The sequence below is a fragment of the Rhinatrema bivittatum genome, chromosome 5, assembly GCF_901001135.1.
Source record: "Rhinatrema bivittatum chromosome 5, aRhiBiv1.1, whole genome shotgun sequence".
In the NCBI taxonomy this organism is placed as follows: domain Eukaryota; kingdom Metazoa; phylum Chordata; class Amphibia; order Gymnophiona; family Rhinatrematidae; genus Rhinatrema; species Rhinatrema bivittatum.
In genome coordinates, this window is record NC_042619.1 from 100,029,318 (window position 1) to 100,045,675 (window position 16,358).

The following is a 16,358-nucleotide window of genomic DNA, read 5'->3' on the forward strand; positions in this document are numbered from 1 at the left end:
GAGGAGGCTCTGCAGCAAGAAGAGACACAGAAGAGATAGAGAGGCCATGAGAGAGTGAGTGAGTGTGTATATATGTTTATGAGAGAGAGCCTGTATGTGTGTATGAGAGAGAGAGAGAGAGCATGTGGAATGAGAGTCTGTGTGTGTGTGTGTGTGTGTGTGAGAGCATGGGGGAATGACAGCCTGGGTGTGTTTATGTGAGAAAATATGTGGGAGTGGGAATGGGAGAGAGAGCCTGTGTGTGAGTGTGTGTAGGTATGAGAGAGCATGTGAGAAATAGCCTGTGTGTGTGCGGGAGGGAGTGGGAACATGTACGTGTATATGTGGGATCCTGTGTGTGAGACTGCATGTAAATGTGAGAGCCTATGTGTGTGAGAGAGCATGTGAGAGTGAGAGCCTCTGTGTGTGTGTGTGTGTGTGTGTAAGAAAACAGGTGTGAGTGAAAGCCTGTGTGTGGAATTGAGAGCCTGCATGAGAGAGAGAAAGCATATGAGGGTGAGAGCCTTTGTGTGTGTGGGAGCTTGTATGTGAGAGTGAGCATGTGAAAGAGAGAGAGAGAGCATGTGGCAGTGGGAATTGCATGTGAGAGAAAATGTGAGATTAGGAGTCTGTGTGCATGGAAGTGGGAGTCTGCATGAGAGAGAGCATGTGAAATTGGGAGTTTGTATGCATGTGAGAATGAAAACCTGTGTGTGTGTATGTGAGTGGGAGCCTGTGAGAAAGCCTCTGTGTGTGAGAGAGACAGCATGTGAGATTGAGAGCCTGTGTATGTGTGTGAGAGAGAGCACATGTAAGAAAGAGCCTATGTGTGTGTATTTAGGAAAGGAAGGGATGGACAAAAGGAAAGAGATGAAACAGAAAGAAAACAGAGATCCTGAAAAATGAACTTAGAAAAGACAGACAAGGGGAAAGTAGAAAAAAAAAGAACTAGGACCAACCAATTAGAAAAGTAAGATCAGAAAAGAAAGGGAAAAACATTATTTTGGGTCTATAGCGATTGGAATATGCCATCTTTGGGAATATGAATTTCTTACATATTTGTATTTTGCTCTTTCTGTAGTCTTCCAGTCTTCAGTGTCTGATTCTCAGGCTTTCCATTTCAGTTCTGTCTGCATGTTTCTGTTTCTAATTTCTAGTCCCTTATTCTGTGTTAGGCAAGAGCATCTGTGGCCTGAATGGGCGACTGATGTGCAGTATTTCTGCTAGTGTGTAGTTTCTCCTTAAGGATTTGTAGCATTCTGGCCTGATCTAGATCTTCAGTAGAGAGTGTCTTAGTGTTCTAGGGCCTGGTGTAATATATGTATTGCTGCCTTTTCATACATAAGGTTGCTGCTATTTGAGTCTTGAGAGATAGCGCTGTTGTGGTATGGTATGGCAAGGTTCTAGGTTCCTGTCTTGTATTTTTTTTTTGCAGGGGTTTGTCATACTTTACAAAGAGTCCAATATTCAGTGAGCCGGTTAGTAGAGAAATTATCCAGCTGAAGTTAGCTGGATAACTTGTACTGGATACTCAGTGGGATAAACATCCCATTCAGTATCTCTTATTAAAGTTATTTGGCTACCTGTGGCTGGATAACTTTAAACCTAATTGGCCAAATATTAAATATGTCTGGTTAGGTATAAACACAAGGCCAGATAACCTGCCACTTAACCGGATATCTTCAAAAGATAGCTGGTTAAGTGGCGATCCTGTAAAAAACAAAAAACAAAACCTGTAATCGCAGGCCTCTTGGCCAAATTCTCATCCCACTACCACAAATATCACAACTACTGCCTGGCCAGGACCGCTCTTCAAACCCTTCTAAATTTAAACTAAAGCCTTTATCGGGACTAGCCTCCAGCCCTCCCGCCCTTCTTTCCTGGTAAATAAAAAAAAAAATACTGCCTCCTCGCCATGCCCTCAACATGCCACTGCTCTGCCCCTAAAACCCACACTTCCACCCACCCAATACCTGAATTGTTGCTCTTTTTTAAAACCCAGGATTGCAGGACACAGCAATCCCAGGCACTTCCAGCATTGCTCTAATAACAGAGATTTACAGTGTCAATAAATATAAAATAAATTTTTAATGTTGGTAAGTGATTGAAATAAGAACATAAGAAAATGCCATACTGGGGTCAGACCAAGTGGCCTGCTTCCAAAAGTGCCAATCCAGGCCATAAGAACCTGGCAAGTACCCAAAAACTAAGTCTATTCCATGTTGGCTATTTTCTAAGTCAACTTAATTAATAGCAGGTAATGGACTTCTCCTCCAAGAACTTATCCAAACCTTTTTTGAACCCAGCTATACTAACTGCACTAACCACATCCTCTGGCAACAAATTCCAGAGTTTAATTGTGCGTTGAGTAAAAATTGGGTTAAAATATTTTAAAGTGTCACTTATGATGCATGACAGCTGTTGCAGACAACTTAGAAATCAGGTGCACTCTAAGGCACTGTTTACCAATAAGAGTACAACTAATAGGGCTTATTAGAATGTATGCCTACTATCCACCCATTTTAACTTGGACCCCCCAAAAATAGTTCTGGCTATGCCACTGCTTTTTAACTTATGGCCACATCTGAAATCAGATTGGAGAGTATATGGGTGACTTCATTTTCATATCAGGTGCCATTTTATAGAATGCCCTCCCTGATGCAAATCTGTTTTGAAAACAATTATGGAAAATTTAGGAAGACTATCAAAGCCAGGTTGTTTACGCAGCTGATTATAATTTTTAATTTGTTACTGCACTGAGATTTTATATTAGTTATTGGAATGTTTTTTATAAACTTATTGTCATATGATTATGGTTTTTTTCCCCCAAAAATAGTTTTTTATTGGTAAGGAAACATTACCATGTTGTGATCATCTACAATACGAAACATACAACCTTTATAACACTATAACATTCACCGAACAGGTGTGAAAAGAACAAGAGCATTATTGAACTCTCCAAGTAACAAACCATCTCACAACCCTATCTCATACACACCACAGGCACACCCCCATCCAGCACAAACATCCTCAACCCATCCTACCCCCCCCCTTACCCTTTCCCCCTTCCCACCCATCCCACAGAGACCAGGGTTATGACCACCCGGAAGTGTAGCCGCTATCTCGTAACCTGTCCTGAATATCCCCTGGTAGCAGTTGGACACAGGTGGACCAGCAAGTCCCATACTCCTTGTCAGGTTTCCTTTTTCCGGCCATAGAGTCCAAACGCTTTAATTTAATTGTTTTATTATGTTAATATGTTATTTACTGTATTTTTATGTTTAATTGTAAACTGCTTTGATTTATCCTTAAAAGGCGGTATATAAAGATCCATAACTAAAATAATCTTGTGACTGTCATTTATGCAAACGTGACAAATTGGCTGGACTACTGTACGTTTTATATATTTGTTTACCTGAGAAATTGCTTGAAAACCATCAATATGTCTGAATTATGGTTGCATACATTTTACTGGGTTTAAAGCTATAGCCTTCAATTGTTGCCTATGTATTTTCAAGTTCATTTTAAAGTGGTGTAGCCCCTAGGCAGGAAAACCCTGGTATAAAACCTAAAAACTCACATCTCAAGTTTTGGACCCTACTTGTACAGTTCTTACACTTTATACCTTACTCTAAGAGTCCAGGATCCCCTGTGGGAGAAGCTCAGCTCCAAGGCTCTTTTGCTTTGAATACGACCCTACTTCTCTTTCCACACCTTGCAAATTGTACTGATGATCTCTTCACTTAGACAGCAGCAATAACCATACTATAAACTGTTTGGGTTCCAAATCAGTTTTACTGATAGATTATAAAAGTGAATTGATGGTTTTTAACACCTCACATTGAAAATTGTCTGAAAATCTTTACAAATGAAATTTAAGTGCAAATCCATTTATTGAGGTTAACAAAATTACAGAGCAAAGCACCAAACAATACAAAATGCAAAGGGGATCAAAAGGAAATAATAGCAAACCAAGTATAATGAGGACAAAAACATAACCAGGGGACTCAGCAAGTATAACAAGCAAGCACTTAAGAAATAGAAGAATCATACAGATTCACAGTTGTGCACGTGAGCAAAATAATCATCTAAGGGCTTCCACAAGTGCGCCCACTGAGTTACCCTGTGGTATTTAACAGCCTTTGCTTTTTCATACTTACAGTATAAACAGATAGAATTCCACCAAAATTGTATGTATAATAAATCAATATGCTTCCAGTTGGGCAAAATTAAATGTATTGTAACAGCCAAAAAAAAAATCCAACAGTTTACGCTGTGGAGAGGAGAAGAAGAAGGGCAAAGCTGCCCCTTGAAAAACAACAATGCGGTAAGTGAGTGGATAATATAAATGCAGAATTTTTTAAATCCATGACCACACTTGTTGCCAAAAAGACAAAACCATAGGGCAAAAATAAAGCATATGTGATAATGTGACCTTGGCCGCGGAACACGACCAGCAAGTGGGTGAGGACAAGAGACCAGCCCGAAAAAGTTTCCAGGGAGTCCATGCTGTCCAATGGGAGATAAAAAAGGAGTGAGAGTCAAACTGGAAGAAAGTGAGATACGCAAAGTAAACTCCAAAATGACTCCCAATTAACTACAGCAGAAGAACAATAAGCTTCTGAAAGCCATACAGTGTGCCACCCAGTCAGGGGACGGAAAAGAGAAGCTTTCAGAAGTTTGTAAATCCGTGAGGCTAAATGGCCTAAGGAACCGAAGTCCCAGTAAAGAGTGTATAAAAAAGGGTATTCAGCATCACGGAGCTGAGACGACGATATAGCAAATAAGCTACTGCGAAGTTGCAACCAGGCATAAATCTGAGAACGAGGTAGAGAAAATTCCTCTTGTAACTCGGAAAAAGAAAGAAAATTGTTATTACGATATAAAGAGGAAAGAAACCAAATACCATTGTGCTGCTAAATGCGCCAGTTGAGAGCGTGACTGCCAACGGAGATAGAAGAGTGGTGCCATAAAGGGGCAAAGTGAGAAAATTTCCAAAGAGGGGCGGTAGAGGGGTTAATGCACTCAAACTCCATAAATGCCGGGTGGAGGGAGCATAAAATCGAATGAGACGTAAGAGAGTGAGAGAAAGAAATCCCAGGAAACCCTTCTATAGGGAAGGGGAGTAAGAGCGCCTTTTCAATCAATAACCAACGAGGATTGTATGAGAGAGCCAATAAATGAGAGAACCAATAATAATCTTGTTGCAAAATAAATGCTTGATGATAGGTATAAAAATCCGGAAAGTTAACACCACCCCTGCCCTTATCAGCCTTCAACTTAGATAGAGAGATATGAGGCACCTTATTGCGCCTTAAAAACCGAGAAAGTAAACAGTCTACCTGGTTATAAAAATCTTTAGAAAAGAAAATGGGTAACATAGAAAGTGCAAAATTCAGCCGTGGGGCAAGAACCATCTTAATAGTATCCACTCTACACCACCAAGTTAAATGAAGAGGAGGCCATTGTAAAACTGTGTCATGTAACATTTGTAACAGAGAGGACTCACAGTGAGACACTGTATGGAAAATTGTGTCACAAAAACGAATACCCAGGTATTTGAGACCTTGAGACACTTTACAAATTAGGTAGTATGACATATCTACCAAAGCTCCAATGGAATATAAAGCAAGAATCTCAGTTTTATGCGAATTAACCCTATAACCAGAAAGTAAAGAATAAGATGAGAGAAGAGCAAACAAATGGGGAAGGGAGGTAGTAGGGTCACAAGGAATAAGAACACATCATCAGCATATGCAGACAATTTATACACCTTCAATGTTGGAATTCTGTCTGATAGCTAACAATAAGGGTTCCAAAGACAGGTTAAACAAAAAAGGGGAGAGAGGACACCCCTGCCAAGTGCCTCTATGCAAAAGAAAGCAGGAGGTGATCCGATTATTAAGAAACAGAAAGGCAGTTGGGGAATAATAAAGTAACTGCACCCATGATAAAAAGGTAGGACCAAAACCAAATAAATACCGCCACTCCACATGGTCAAAGGCTTTTTCAGCATCTAAAGATAGGGCCACAACCGGGGAAGAAAAAGAGGAGGCCAGTTCCTGCATATGAAGGAAGAGGCAAGAATTGTTTGTAATTAACTGATTTTTAATAAACCCAGATTGATTGGAGTGCATGAGAGAACACATAACATCCATCAACCTGAGAGCCAGGATCTTGGCAAAAATTTTGTAATCTGTATTTAAAAGAGATATCAGTCTATAAGTAGAGATCACCTGAGTAACCTGCCCTGGCTTTAGAAAAACCACAATACAGGCTTCAGAGAAAAAGGAAGCAGATAAAGGATGAGATACCATATAAGAGAAAAAGGTATGTAAATGAGGAAGAAGCAAATCCTGGAAAGCCTGATAGAAGTCCACAGTGAAGCCATCAGGTCTGGGAGCTTTCCCACAGGAAAGATGAGATAAAGCCACTGCGATTTCCTCCTGGGTAATAGGTCCATCCAAGGATGTTCATTGTTCATCAGTGAGAGAGAGGTGAGAAACCTGTGAAAGAAACTGATTAATATCCACTGTGGAAGCAGTGGATTCCGACTGGTACAAATTAGAATAGAAATCTCAGAAAGCACATAATATATTATTATCTGAAAGAAGTACATCACCTGATGGAGATTTAATCATGGAGATGCGTTTCTTATCTTTCCGGTGCTTAAGATATGTAGCAAGCAGATTGCCATATTTATTATTTTCAGCATAATAGTGAGCACGCTGAGTAAAAAGGGTATGACCCAAATGAAAACTTAGGAGCTTATTGTTAAGCATTGCGAGCTTTTAATAACTGCAGTAAAGTGGCAGGAGACTGATAACATATGAGACTTTTCTAAAGCGGACACCTTAGCATGAAGAGACTCAAGGGTGGCTTTCTGTTCCTTCCTGTGACGAATACTGTAACTAATAATCTTGCCACAGAAGATAGCTTTAAAGGCGGCCCAGATGGTGGAGAAAGAGACATCAGGGGTGATATTATATAAAAAATAATCAGCTTTTCTCTTTAAGAAAAGCTGAAAAAGAAGAATCCACTAGCAGTGCCGGATTAAATCTCTGTTGGTGATCTTCAACGAGAGGAGAGGACAAAGTATAACCGAATGAAATAGCTGCATGATTAGCCACCAAGATAGGATAAATAGTAGCAGAATGAATGTGAGACATCATAGACCCAGAAAACAGAAGATAATGGACACGAGAATATGTAGAATGAGGAGGAGAGAAAAAGGTATAATCTTTGTTGGTAGGATGCAATAAATGCCAGGGATCAGCCAAACCAAAAGAAGCAATAAAATCATGTAAAACCTTATGTGACTTGGTGAGAGACAATCTAGCTGTAGACTGTGTGTCTGAAAAGGGGTCTAAAGGTTGGTTGAAATACCTACCTATTACAAGATTTGCAGAACCCATCCCTAAAAGCTGAGCAAAAACAGTATGAAAAAAGCAGGATCATCAGAGTTAGGAGCACAGAGATTTAAAAAAAAAAAAAATAAAATAAAAAATGAAAGATTCATTGTGAATAGAAGCCTTAACAGAGACCCATCGGCCATCGGAGTCAGATATGTGATGAGAGATCTGTGCCCCTAGTTTCTTGTGAAATAAAATGGCCACCCCTCTCTTTTTATGCTGAGCAGGACTAAAAAACACCTCGCCCACCCAGGCCTGCTTCAATTTGAGAGATTCAGAGGGAGAAAGATGAGTCTCCTGCAGCAAGGCTATATCAGCATGCAAAGATTGCAGATACGTTAGGATCTTCTTTTGCTTAATGGGGTGTGAAAGCCCATTAACGTTCAATGAAACCACTTGTAATGTAGAAATTGTCCATGCCATGGCAAGAATCTAACAGTAAAAACCAAGCACAACCAATGACAGAAAAATGGTATTGCTGAAAGGCCCGCTAAAAAATCGCTTAAGAGACACATCCCTGGAAAGTAAAAAATTAAGAAAAAACAAAAAAGGGACAAAAATGCAAGTGAAGTGACAAGAAGAACAAGTGAAGCCCAAAAATGGCAGCATGAGAAAAATGAGCCTCAGGGCAGACCAGTGGCATAGCAAGATCCAGCTAAAAAAGGAAAAAGAAAGATATGGAAAAACATATATGGAGACTATGCCTGCAAGGAATAAAATGAAAAAATAAGATCCATCATTGACCAATGAGTCCAAAACTAACAAAATAAATCCCTTGAAAAGTAACTGCTAAAGTCCCGAAAACTAGAAAAGTCTAAAGAGAATTAGGCAGCCATCATCCAAGAAAGAAATTAGGAAGGACTCCTGGCAGAGGGAAGAAGTGTGATAAACCAGCAGGACCATTCCTCAAGTGACCATGCTTTGGGAATGCTCAAGGGAGGTGTGAAACGAATCCAGGTCTTCTGGGAGATCAAAAAGCTTGATTTGATTGTGACAGGTTACCTTCATTTTTCCCGGATATAGAAGGCCATAGCGAGCGCCAACACCTGCAGGAAAGGGCACATAGCAAGAAAGGCTTTGCACTTCGCCACGGTGGTTTTAGCCAAATCAGGGATAAATAAAATTGAATTACCCTGATAAGCGACTGGCGATTTGGAATGTGCCATTGCCAATATCAATAGAGCCTGCGGAAAATGAAGAACCTTGAAAATGATAGGTCTGGGGAATTTGGAGCTCCACAGTGGCCTAGATGGAATCCTGTGGGTACGCTCAATCTCAAAAGGATGATCGAAAGAAATCTGAAGTCACGCTGGGATCAAGATAGACAAAAATCCAATTATGTTGGATCCCTCGGCACCCTCTGGAATGCCGAGAATTCTGATATTATTTCGTCGGTTTCGGTTGGCGAGGTCCTCCAAGTCATGCTGCAGGCGCTCAATCTTGAGTTACCTGAGGGAGAGGGCCAGTAGCAAGGAGTAGAGATGACGTTTGCGATTCCAGATCCTCAAGCCGCGATTGAAAGGAAGACATTTGCTGAGACATGATTGAAAGATCTCCCTGAATTGCCGAAGTTGCGTCGATATTCAGCTGTATCTTCCCTTTAAGCTGCTTAAGTTCAATGAGAACCAAATCGGCCAAAGCCATTGATTTAGCATGAGTCGCCTTCTCCAGGGTCGGTAGGTCTTGTTTTGCCATTCTTCGAGCCTGAAACTGCTGCAAATGCGGCTTTTATCTTCCCTGGTTTAGGGGCAGACATTACCGGAAGAGAAATGTGAAAGAAAAAGGCAGTCACTACAGCAAATAACGGGAATTAAACAGAAGGATCTTGTGGAGGAGCGGGATCAAGCGGCCATTTTGGTCGCTGCTCAAGAACGCCCCCCCCCCCCCCCCACAAATGAAATTTAATACATTTGTCACTTACTGTACGTTTTCCAGCAACCAACTTTTCAGTTACTCCAGTCTATTCCTGTAGTAATTTGACTCCTCCTTTCTCCTCACTTTACACTTTAATCTCCAGATCCACCCTTGGGAGCAGGAAGGAAATGTATCCCACTGTAGTCTGAAAAATCACGAAGTACTAATTCTCACACCAAAACTCTTGTAGTTTTCACTTTCTCTCACTCTGAACTTAGTGGGACCTAATGTTGGCACACCTCTGTCCTCTGATGGCTCTCCCTGAATCCATACTAACACTCTTACACCATACCTCAATTTCTTCTCCTGGGAAATGGATAGGAGTCCCCTCTTCCTTGATGACACTTCTTCATCTCCAAGACCTTTGAAAAGGAATGGCATCTCTTTTCAAACCAGCAGCAACTGAGCCCCTAGCTCTGGAGCACTCAGTAACACAAAAAGCCAAAAAATAACTCACTAAAGCAACCAAACAAAAGAGCTAGGAAGGGTAGGGAAACAACAACTTAATCCTCTGGCAACTAAGAGGCCGATGCAAAAAACTCACGCTGAAAGCGGGCGCTGTGTATTCAGTGCCCGCTTTCAAAACGTGCCCCCAGGCACCTCTCCTGGGGACGCGATGCAATATTTAAATTAGGACTCACGTTGTCGAGGAGGCGTAAGGGGCGATTGCGCGCCCCTAGCGCCTCATTGACAGCGCAAGCTGGAAAGAGGTCTGCTGTGGTGGCTGTCCGCCAGTTAAGAAAATGGATGCTGAATTTATCAGTGTCCCATTTTCCTAACCAGCGCACATGCAGGGGTTAGGAAAATTGACGCTGATTCAGCATTCATTCTCCCAGCCTGACTACCAGCACCAGAAGGAGTGTATAAAATCAATACTAAAGTGTCGGGCACTCCTTCACTTATTGCGGTTTGGTCCCTTTACTGTCACATATCAGTGAAAGGACCAATCTCCTTTCAGAAGGCTGTCCTGAAAGGAGATTGGTCCTTTCACTGACATGTGATAGTGTAGGGGCCAATTGCCAAGTGCCAGACAGTTTAATATTGATTTTATACACTCCTTCTGGTGCCGGTAGTCAGGTTCAGAGAATGGACGCTGAATTAACCAGCATCCATTTTCCAAACCCCTGCCAGTGCTTTTTATAAACTTTTTTTTTAATTATTTTTTTAAAGAGTTGTTCCTCCCACTTAATATCCCAAGGATATGAGCAGCAAGGCTATTTTATAATGTGCGCACATATACGCATGTATGTTCCCAAGGATATTAAATAGGAGGCAGTACAGAAAAGCAGTTTTTTCTGCTTTTCTGTACTAGTTTTAGTAGCGGTCAGCAATTAATGCCTGCTTCGGGCAGGCATTAATTTCTGATTGCTAAAATGTGCATCCTAGACGCACATAATAAAGCAAAAAAAACTAGACAGATCAGTAGAGATTTAAGAGTCATGGCTAATGGGAAAAGGGAGGCTATTAAATTAGGGGGTTTGAAAGTTGTATCTCCTCTGAACTGGGTGAACTGGAAATGAACTCAAAAAACTATCAATGGCATGGGCACTCGTCCCTTTTAAAATTTCCCCACTTAGGTCTGGATTCTCCATTCTCGCACAGAATGGTGAATCCAGGTTGAAGGGGGGTGGGCCTGCGAAAGCCGGCAGCCATCGCACCACCGTGGTGTTATCGCTGCTGGCTTTCGCACCCAATAGCGCCACCGTGGTGCTATTGGGCGTGCTACTGGCGGCGATACCTTATCGCCGCCAGCAAAGACAGTGCCAAGTCTGCCTCTTCGCCACCCCAACTCTGCCCCCGCTTACTATCGCTATGCGATACAGATAGAAAATGACCCCCTTAGATGGTAGAAGTGGGATTTATGCACATATATGCGCATCCAATTAAAATTGAACACATGTTTATGAGCAGCAAGGCTATTTTATAATGTGCGCACATATACGCATGTATGTTATAAAATGACCGTGTCCCTGGGCGCGTGTTGGAAGATATAGGGAATTAGTTAATTAGCGGACCTGAAGAGTTTTGTATGTGCAGGTGGAAATAATAGTGGAACAAAGCAATCACCAATCAGTAAATAAATCAATAAACTAATAAATGCGGATCAAAATATATTGAACCAAAGAACATAAGATATGCCATACTGGGTCAGACCAAGGATCCATCAAGCCCAGTATCCTGTTTTCAACAGTGGCCAATCCAAGTCACAAGTACCTGGCAAGCTACTATTGTTTATTAATTAATTACCATAATAGCAGTTTATGGATTTTTCCTCTAGGAACTTATCCAAACCTTTTTTAAACCCAGTTACACTAACTGCTATAACCACATCCTCTGGCAATGAATTCCAGAGCTTAACTATGTGCTTAGTGTAAGCTATGATACTGCTGCATACTTTTTTTTCCTTCTCTAGTTTACTCAGTAACTGGCTGAGATCAGAACAAGGAACATCTGTTTTTCTATCTGATAAGGTTCAGTGTTTGAACTGTCTGGAGCTATTCAATACCAGGATGCCTAATGAGCTATAGCTGGGACATAAATCTTGTTGGAGTTGTGACCAACTGAACTTGTAAAACCTGAACTAGAGCCAGAAAATCCGAATATAAGGAAATGGCAATTGCAGTGTCTTTAGACTGTCAGATAGAGAGAGCACTGTTAGCCATCTCATCTGGGGGTGTCTCCAAGCCTGCTTGTATCCCTTGATCTCTTCATAGATACATTGACTTACACAGGGGAACTATGAGGGGGGTATCTCTTTATCTTCTTTGTATAAATCTTTATCTTTTATTATTGTAATATTATTTGCTTTTTACTGATTCATGCAATATTGCTGTGATGCTATGTGATATTATTTACCTTTGCTGATTTTTACCATATTTTACAATATTTAGTAAACTGAGTTTTTGCTTTTAGAAATCTGTGTTGTGTGTTCTGTGACATAATTACCACAATTCAGGCCACCGCTAACAGTGCAGACCAACAAATGTGCAGTGAGCCTGTGCGCTGGTTTAAAAGTTACGGTCTTAGAGCGCACTATCTACTTCTCCCACTTGGAGGAGTAACACCCAAATCTCTGTTTCACTACTCTCTCTGTACCTCCACAGAATTTTGGGTCACTCCTTTTGGTAAAGAAACGAAAGGTTCTTTACAGTGGCTATTTTATGTTTAAATTCCTATTTCTTGGGGTGGCCTGTCATGTAGAAAGAATGTCTTAAATTTATTTATTTATTCATTTTTATATACCGTCATTCGGTTCAGCCATCATAACGGTTTACAAAGTCAAACAAAAACAGATAAATTATACATAGTTACAAAAAAGTAACAATGGGGGGGGGGGGGGGAATGGAAAGAAGGGGAAGATGGTGCTATTAACCAAGTAAGAAATTATGGTCCTCACAGGATGTGATTTTGTGTTCCCCTTTTCATGGAGAAGTGAAATATATGGAAACCAGGAATAGGGCCTTTTCTTGCATGGCATTTGGGATATGGAAATTTCTTCCTAAATATTTGCAGTTATGTGATTTACAATCTTTTCTAAAAGCTAGATAAATCTGTATTTTTGCTATTGCTTTTAAGAAGTTGTTTTGTTCTTCAAGAACTTATAGTATCTACAGGTTCTTTTATTAATTGTGGATGTACTGATGGGTTGGATTTTATTTCTAATTTTTATTGTTTTAACTTATATATTTATTATGTTATATGACTTTGTGATTACATTTTGTGTGTAAGGTGCATTGACTCTTTGATCATCTAATAAGTGTTATAAATAAATTAGTTTTGTATGCGAATTCCCATGCATATTCTTTGTAGACATGGTGGAACTAGAAAAGGTGCAGAGGAGGGTGATAAAATGATAAAGGGGATCGATCATCTATCCTATGATGAGAGGCTACACAGGCTAGGGCTGTTCAGCTTGGAAAAGAGACAGAGAGATTATAAAATCATGAGTGGGATGGAACATGTAAATAAAGGATGGTTATTTACCCTTTCAAATAAAATGAAAACAAAGGGACATGCTATGAATTTAACAACCAGCAGATTCAAAACAAATCTTAAAAAGTACATTTTCACATAGGGCACTGTCAAGCTATGGAATCTGTTGCTTGAGGACATGGTCAAGGCAAATAGCATAGTGAAGCTTAAAATAGGTTTGGACAAGTGCCCGGAGAAAAAGTCCATAACACATTTTTAGCCAGAAGGACTAAAGAAAGCTATTGCTATCCCTGGAGAGAGTAGCAGAAATTGGATCTGGTTTATGGGATCTGCCAAGTATTTGTGACCTAGATTGGCCACTGTCGGAGACAGGATGCTGGGTTCAGTAGACCTTGGTCTGATCCAGTAATGCAATTCTTGTGTTCTCATGTAGATATCCTGAAAGGAAGGCCTGTTTGTGGCTCTTGAAGATAGGAGTTGGCCTCACCTGCTCTAAATGCTGTAATGTTTTTTTTAACTGAACCAATGTAAGAGAAACCCAAAGATCATATACTACATGCATTTTGAGATCACATAGGTCCCATCTGGTTTCAGAAGTTCATACACTACAATATCTTTGGATTTTTCTTACATTGATTCAGAAAAAGTCATCATTGTTTACCAAAAGCCTGGTTTTCTCCAGAGCTAACATGGCTTCTAGAACACCATGCTTTTTTGGAATCACAAGTTGTGAATGGTTGCAGAAACATGCCAGTTTCAGAAATCTGATAGTTAGTTTTATCATGGTTTGTGCTGGCACAAATGCACTGCTGATGGGACTGATAAAATCACGGAAGTGTTAAAATGCCCAGCATGGCCCACTGAGGCAGCACTGCCCCCTTTCATCCCCCAACTTTACACATCATCCTTGCAAGGTTCATATCTGAAGTACATTCTTAGTTTCGTCCATGAGCTTGTATCCAGTATATTCAACTGTGCTGCGGCTACCATTTGTTTAGTTATGTTATGAAAGGAGACACGAACAATGTGCTCCTGTATTGCAGGAAAGCTGATAGTGGGGAGGGTGGCCTATATAGGAGTAGTGCAGAGAAGGCTAGCAGAAATGAACTGTTGCAGGCTTAGATACAGATATCAATTATTTAGCTTCACTAGCTAAGCCTGTCTTGTGCTTACCTAGTAAATAAAGTTCACCATGGCAACATTACACTTCAATTCCTATTTGCAATACGGAAAAATAAAATCCTAGACTAATATTAGACAGTGTGGATACTAAATTGTTCCACAGAGGCTTGCTAAGGGCACTAAAACCAATAAAGCTTTTCTTAATGAATTATGAGGATAATTTTCAAACAACTCCAACCAGCTCTATATTAATGCGTATATGGCCATGTGGAGATCTACTACAGTATTTTATAACCTTTGTGTATCACAGTCATGCAGAATATAAAATCCACATATGTCTAGCCCAACAGAAGCACAATGCAATGCAATGAAAGTGTATACTTTTCCTACCTAATTTATAAGCATGCACGTGTATATTTTACAGGCGAAAAAAATATCACTTGCTCGCGTAAAATCCTGATTTACATGTAAAAGTCATTACGTTTTAAACCATGTGCACGTAATTGAAATCAGCAGTTCACTCAGTCTTTCATAGGTCATCAAGGCCCTTCTAGTTCTTCACACTCACCTCCCCCCAGTTCACCCAGACCTCCTACCCAACCAATAGCAGATAACAGATGAATCAAAAGATAATTAGCAGGTATAAACTTGTGCGAATAAATTGCCAAACGTACTCAAGTAAGTCTCTTATAAAATAGCAACTTGTGCACGTATCTCTTAGCCCACCCTGGAATGCCCCTAGAGCGCCCCTATTTTGCACATTTAAATGTGAACATGACTGAAAATGCGTGCATATTTTTTATGTTTATATAATAGCAGGAGCGCAAGTACAAGCTACTAGAGATGTGCTTCATTTTAAACTTTCGGGTCGGGCTTTGGGTCGGGTGCTTCATGGAAAACTTCATTTTCCTACGGGGCTTTTTTTTTTTCAGCAGATTTTTCGAACCGAACCCCCCCCACCCCAACCCTTCAAATTTACTTGATTACAACCCCCCCACCACCATCCCGATCCCCCCCCACAAGACTTACTAAAAGCCTTGATGGTCCAGCGTGGTCCCGGGAGCGATCTCTCCCTCTCGGGCTGTTGGCTGCCACTAGTCAAAATGGCACCAGTGGCGCTTTGTCCTTACCATGTGACAGGGGCTACTGGTGCCATTGGTTGGCCTCTGTCACATGGAAGGAGCAATGGATGGCCCGTGCCATTTTCAAAGATGGTGCCGGCCGTCCAATGGTGCCGGCCGTCCATTCCTCCTACCATGTGACAGGGGCCGACCAATGGCACCGGTAGCCACTATCACATGGTAAGGGCAAAGGGCCACCAGTGCCATTTTGATTCCTGGCAGGCCTGACGGCCCAAGAGCAGAAGATCGCTCCCGGGACCCCTGCTGGACCACCAGGGTTTTCAGTAAGTCTTGGGGGATCGGGATGGTGGGGGGGGTTGTAATTAAGAAAATTAGAGGGGTTGGGTTGGGTTTGGGCTTTTTTTTAAATAAATGTGCCCCTCCCCCCATGCTAACCCAAAAAATGAATTTTTCCCGAATTTCGGGAAAAATCTGTTTCAGGGTTCGGGTCTCCCGAACCAGGATGAATTAGGCAATTTCATTGAAATAGCCTAATTTGTTCTAAACGAATGCACATCCTAACTACTGACACACACGTACCTGCTAATCATACACGCGTAACTCATCTGAAATTTCACCCTTATAAGATGCCAAAAAAGTTATTAAGCTTATGATGAGTCAGTGTAGTGCAAATCAGTTCTAAATATACAAATTTTTTTTTTTTTTTTTGCTGCAGCATGTGGCTATATCTATATTGAAACGTTTTGATCTTATCCAGCATAAAAATGCATCTTTATGTAACTGTAAAAGCAGAAACCCTCACTTTAACCATAATTACTTTGCTCTGAAGTTTCTGAGGTGGCAGACACCAGCTTTTACCTCCCAGAGTGGCACTAGGACTTCTTCTTGGTCTTGCCAGACCACCCCCATTCTGGGA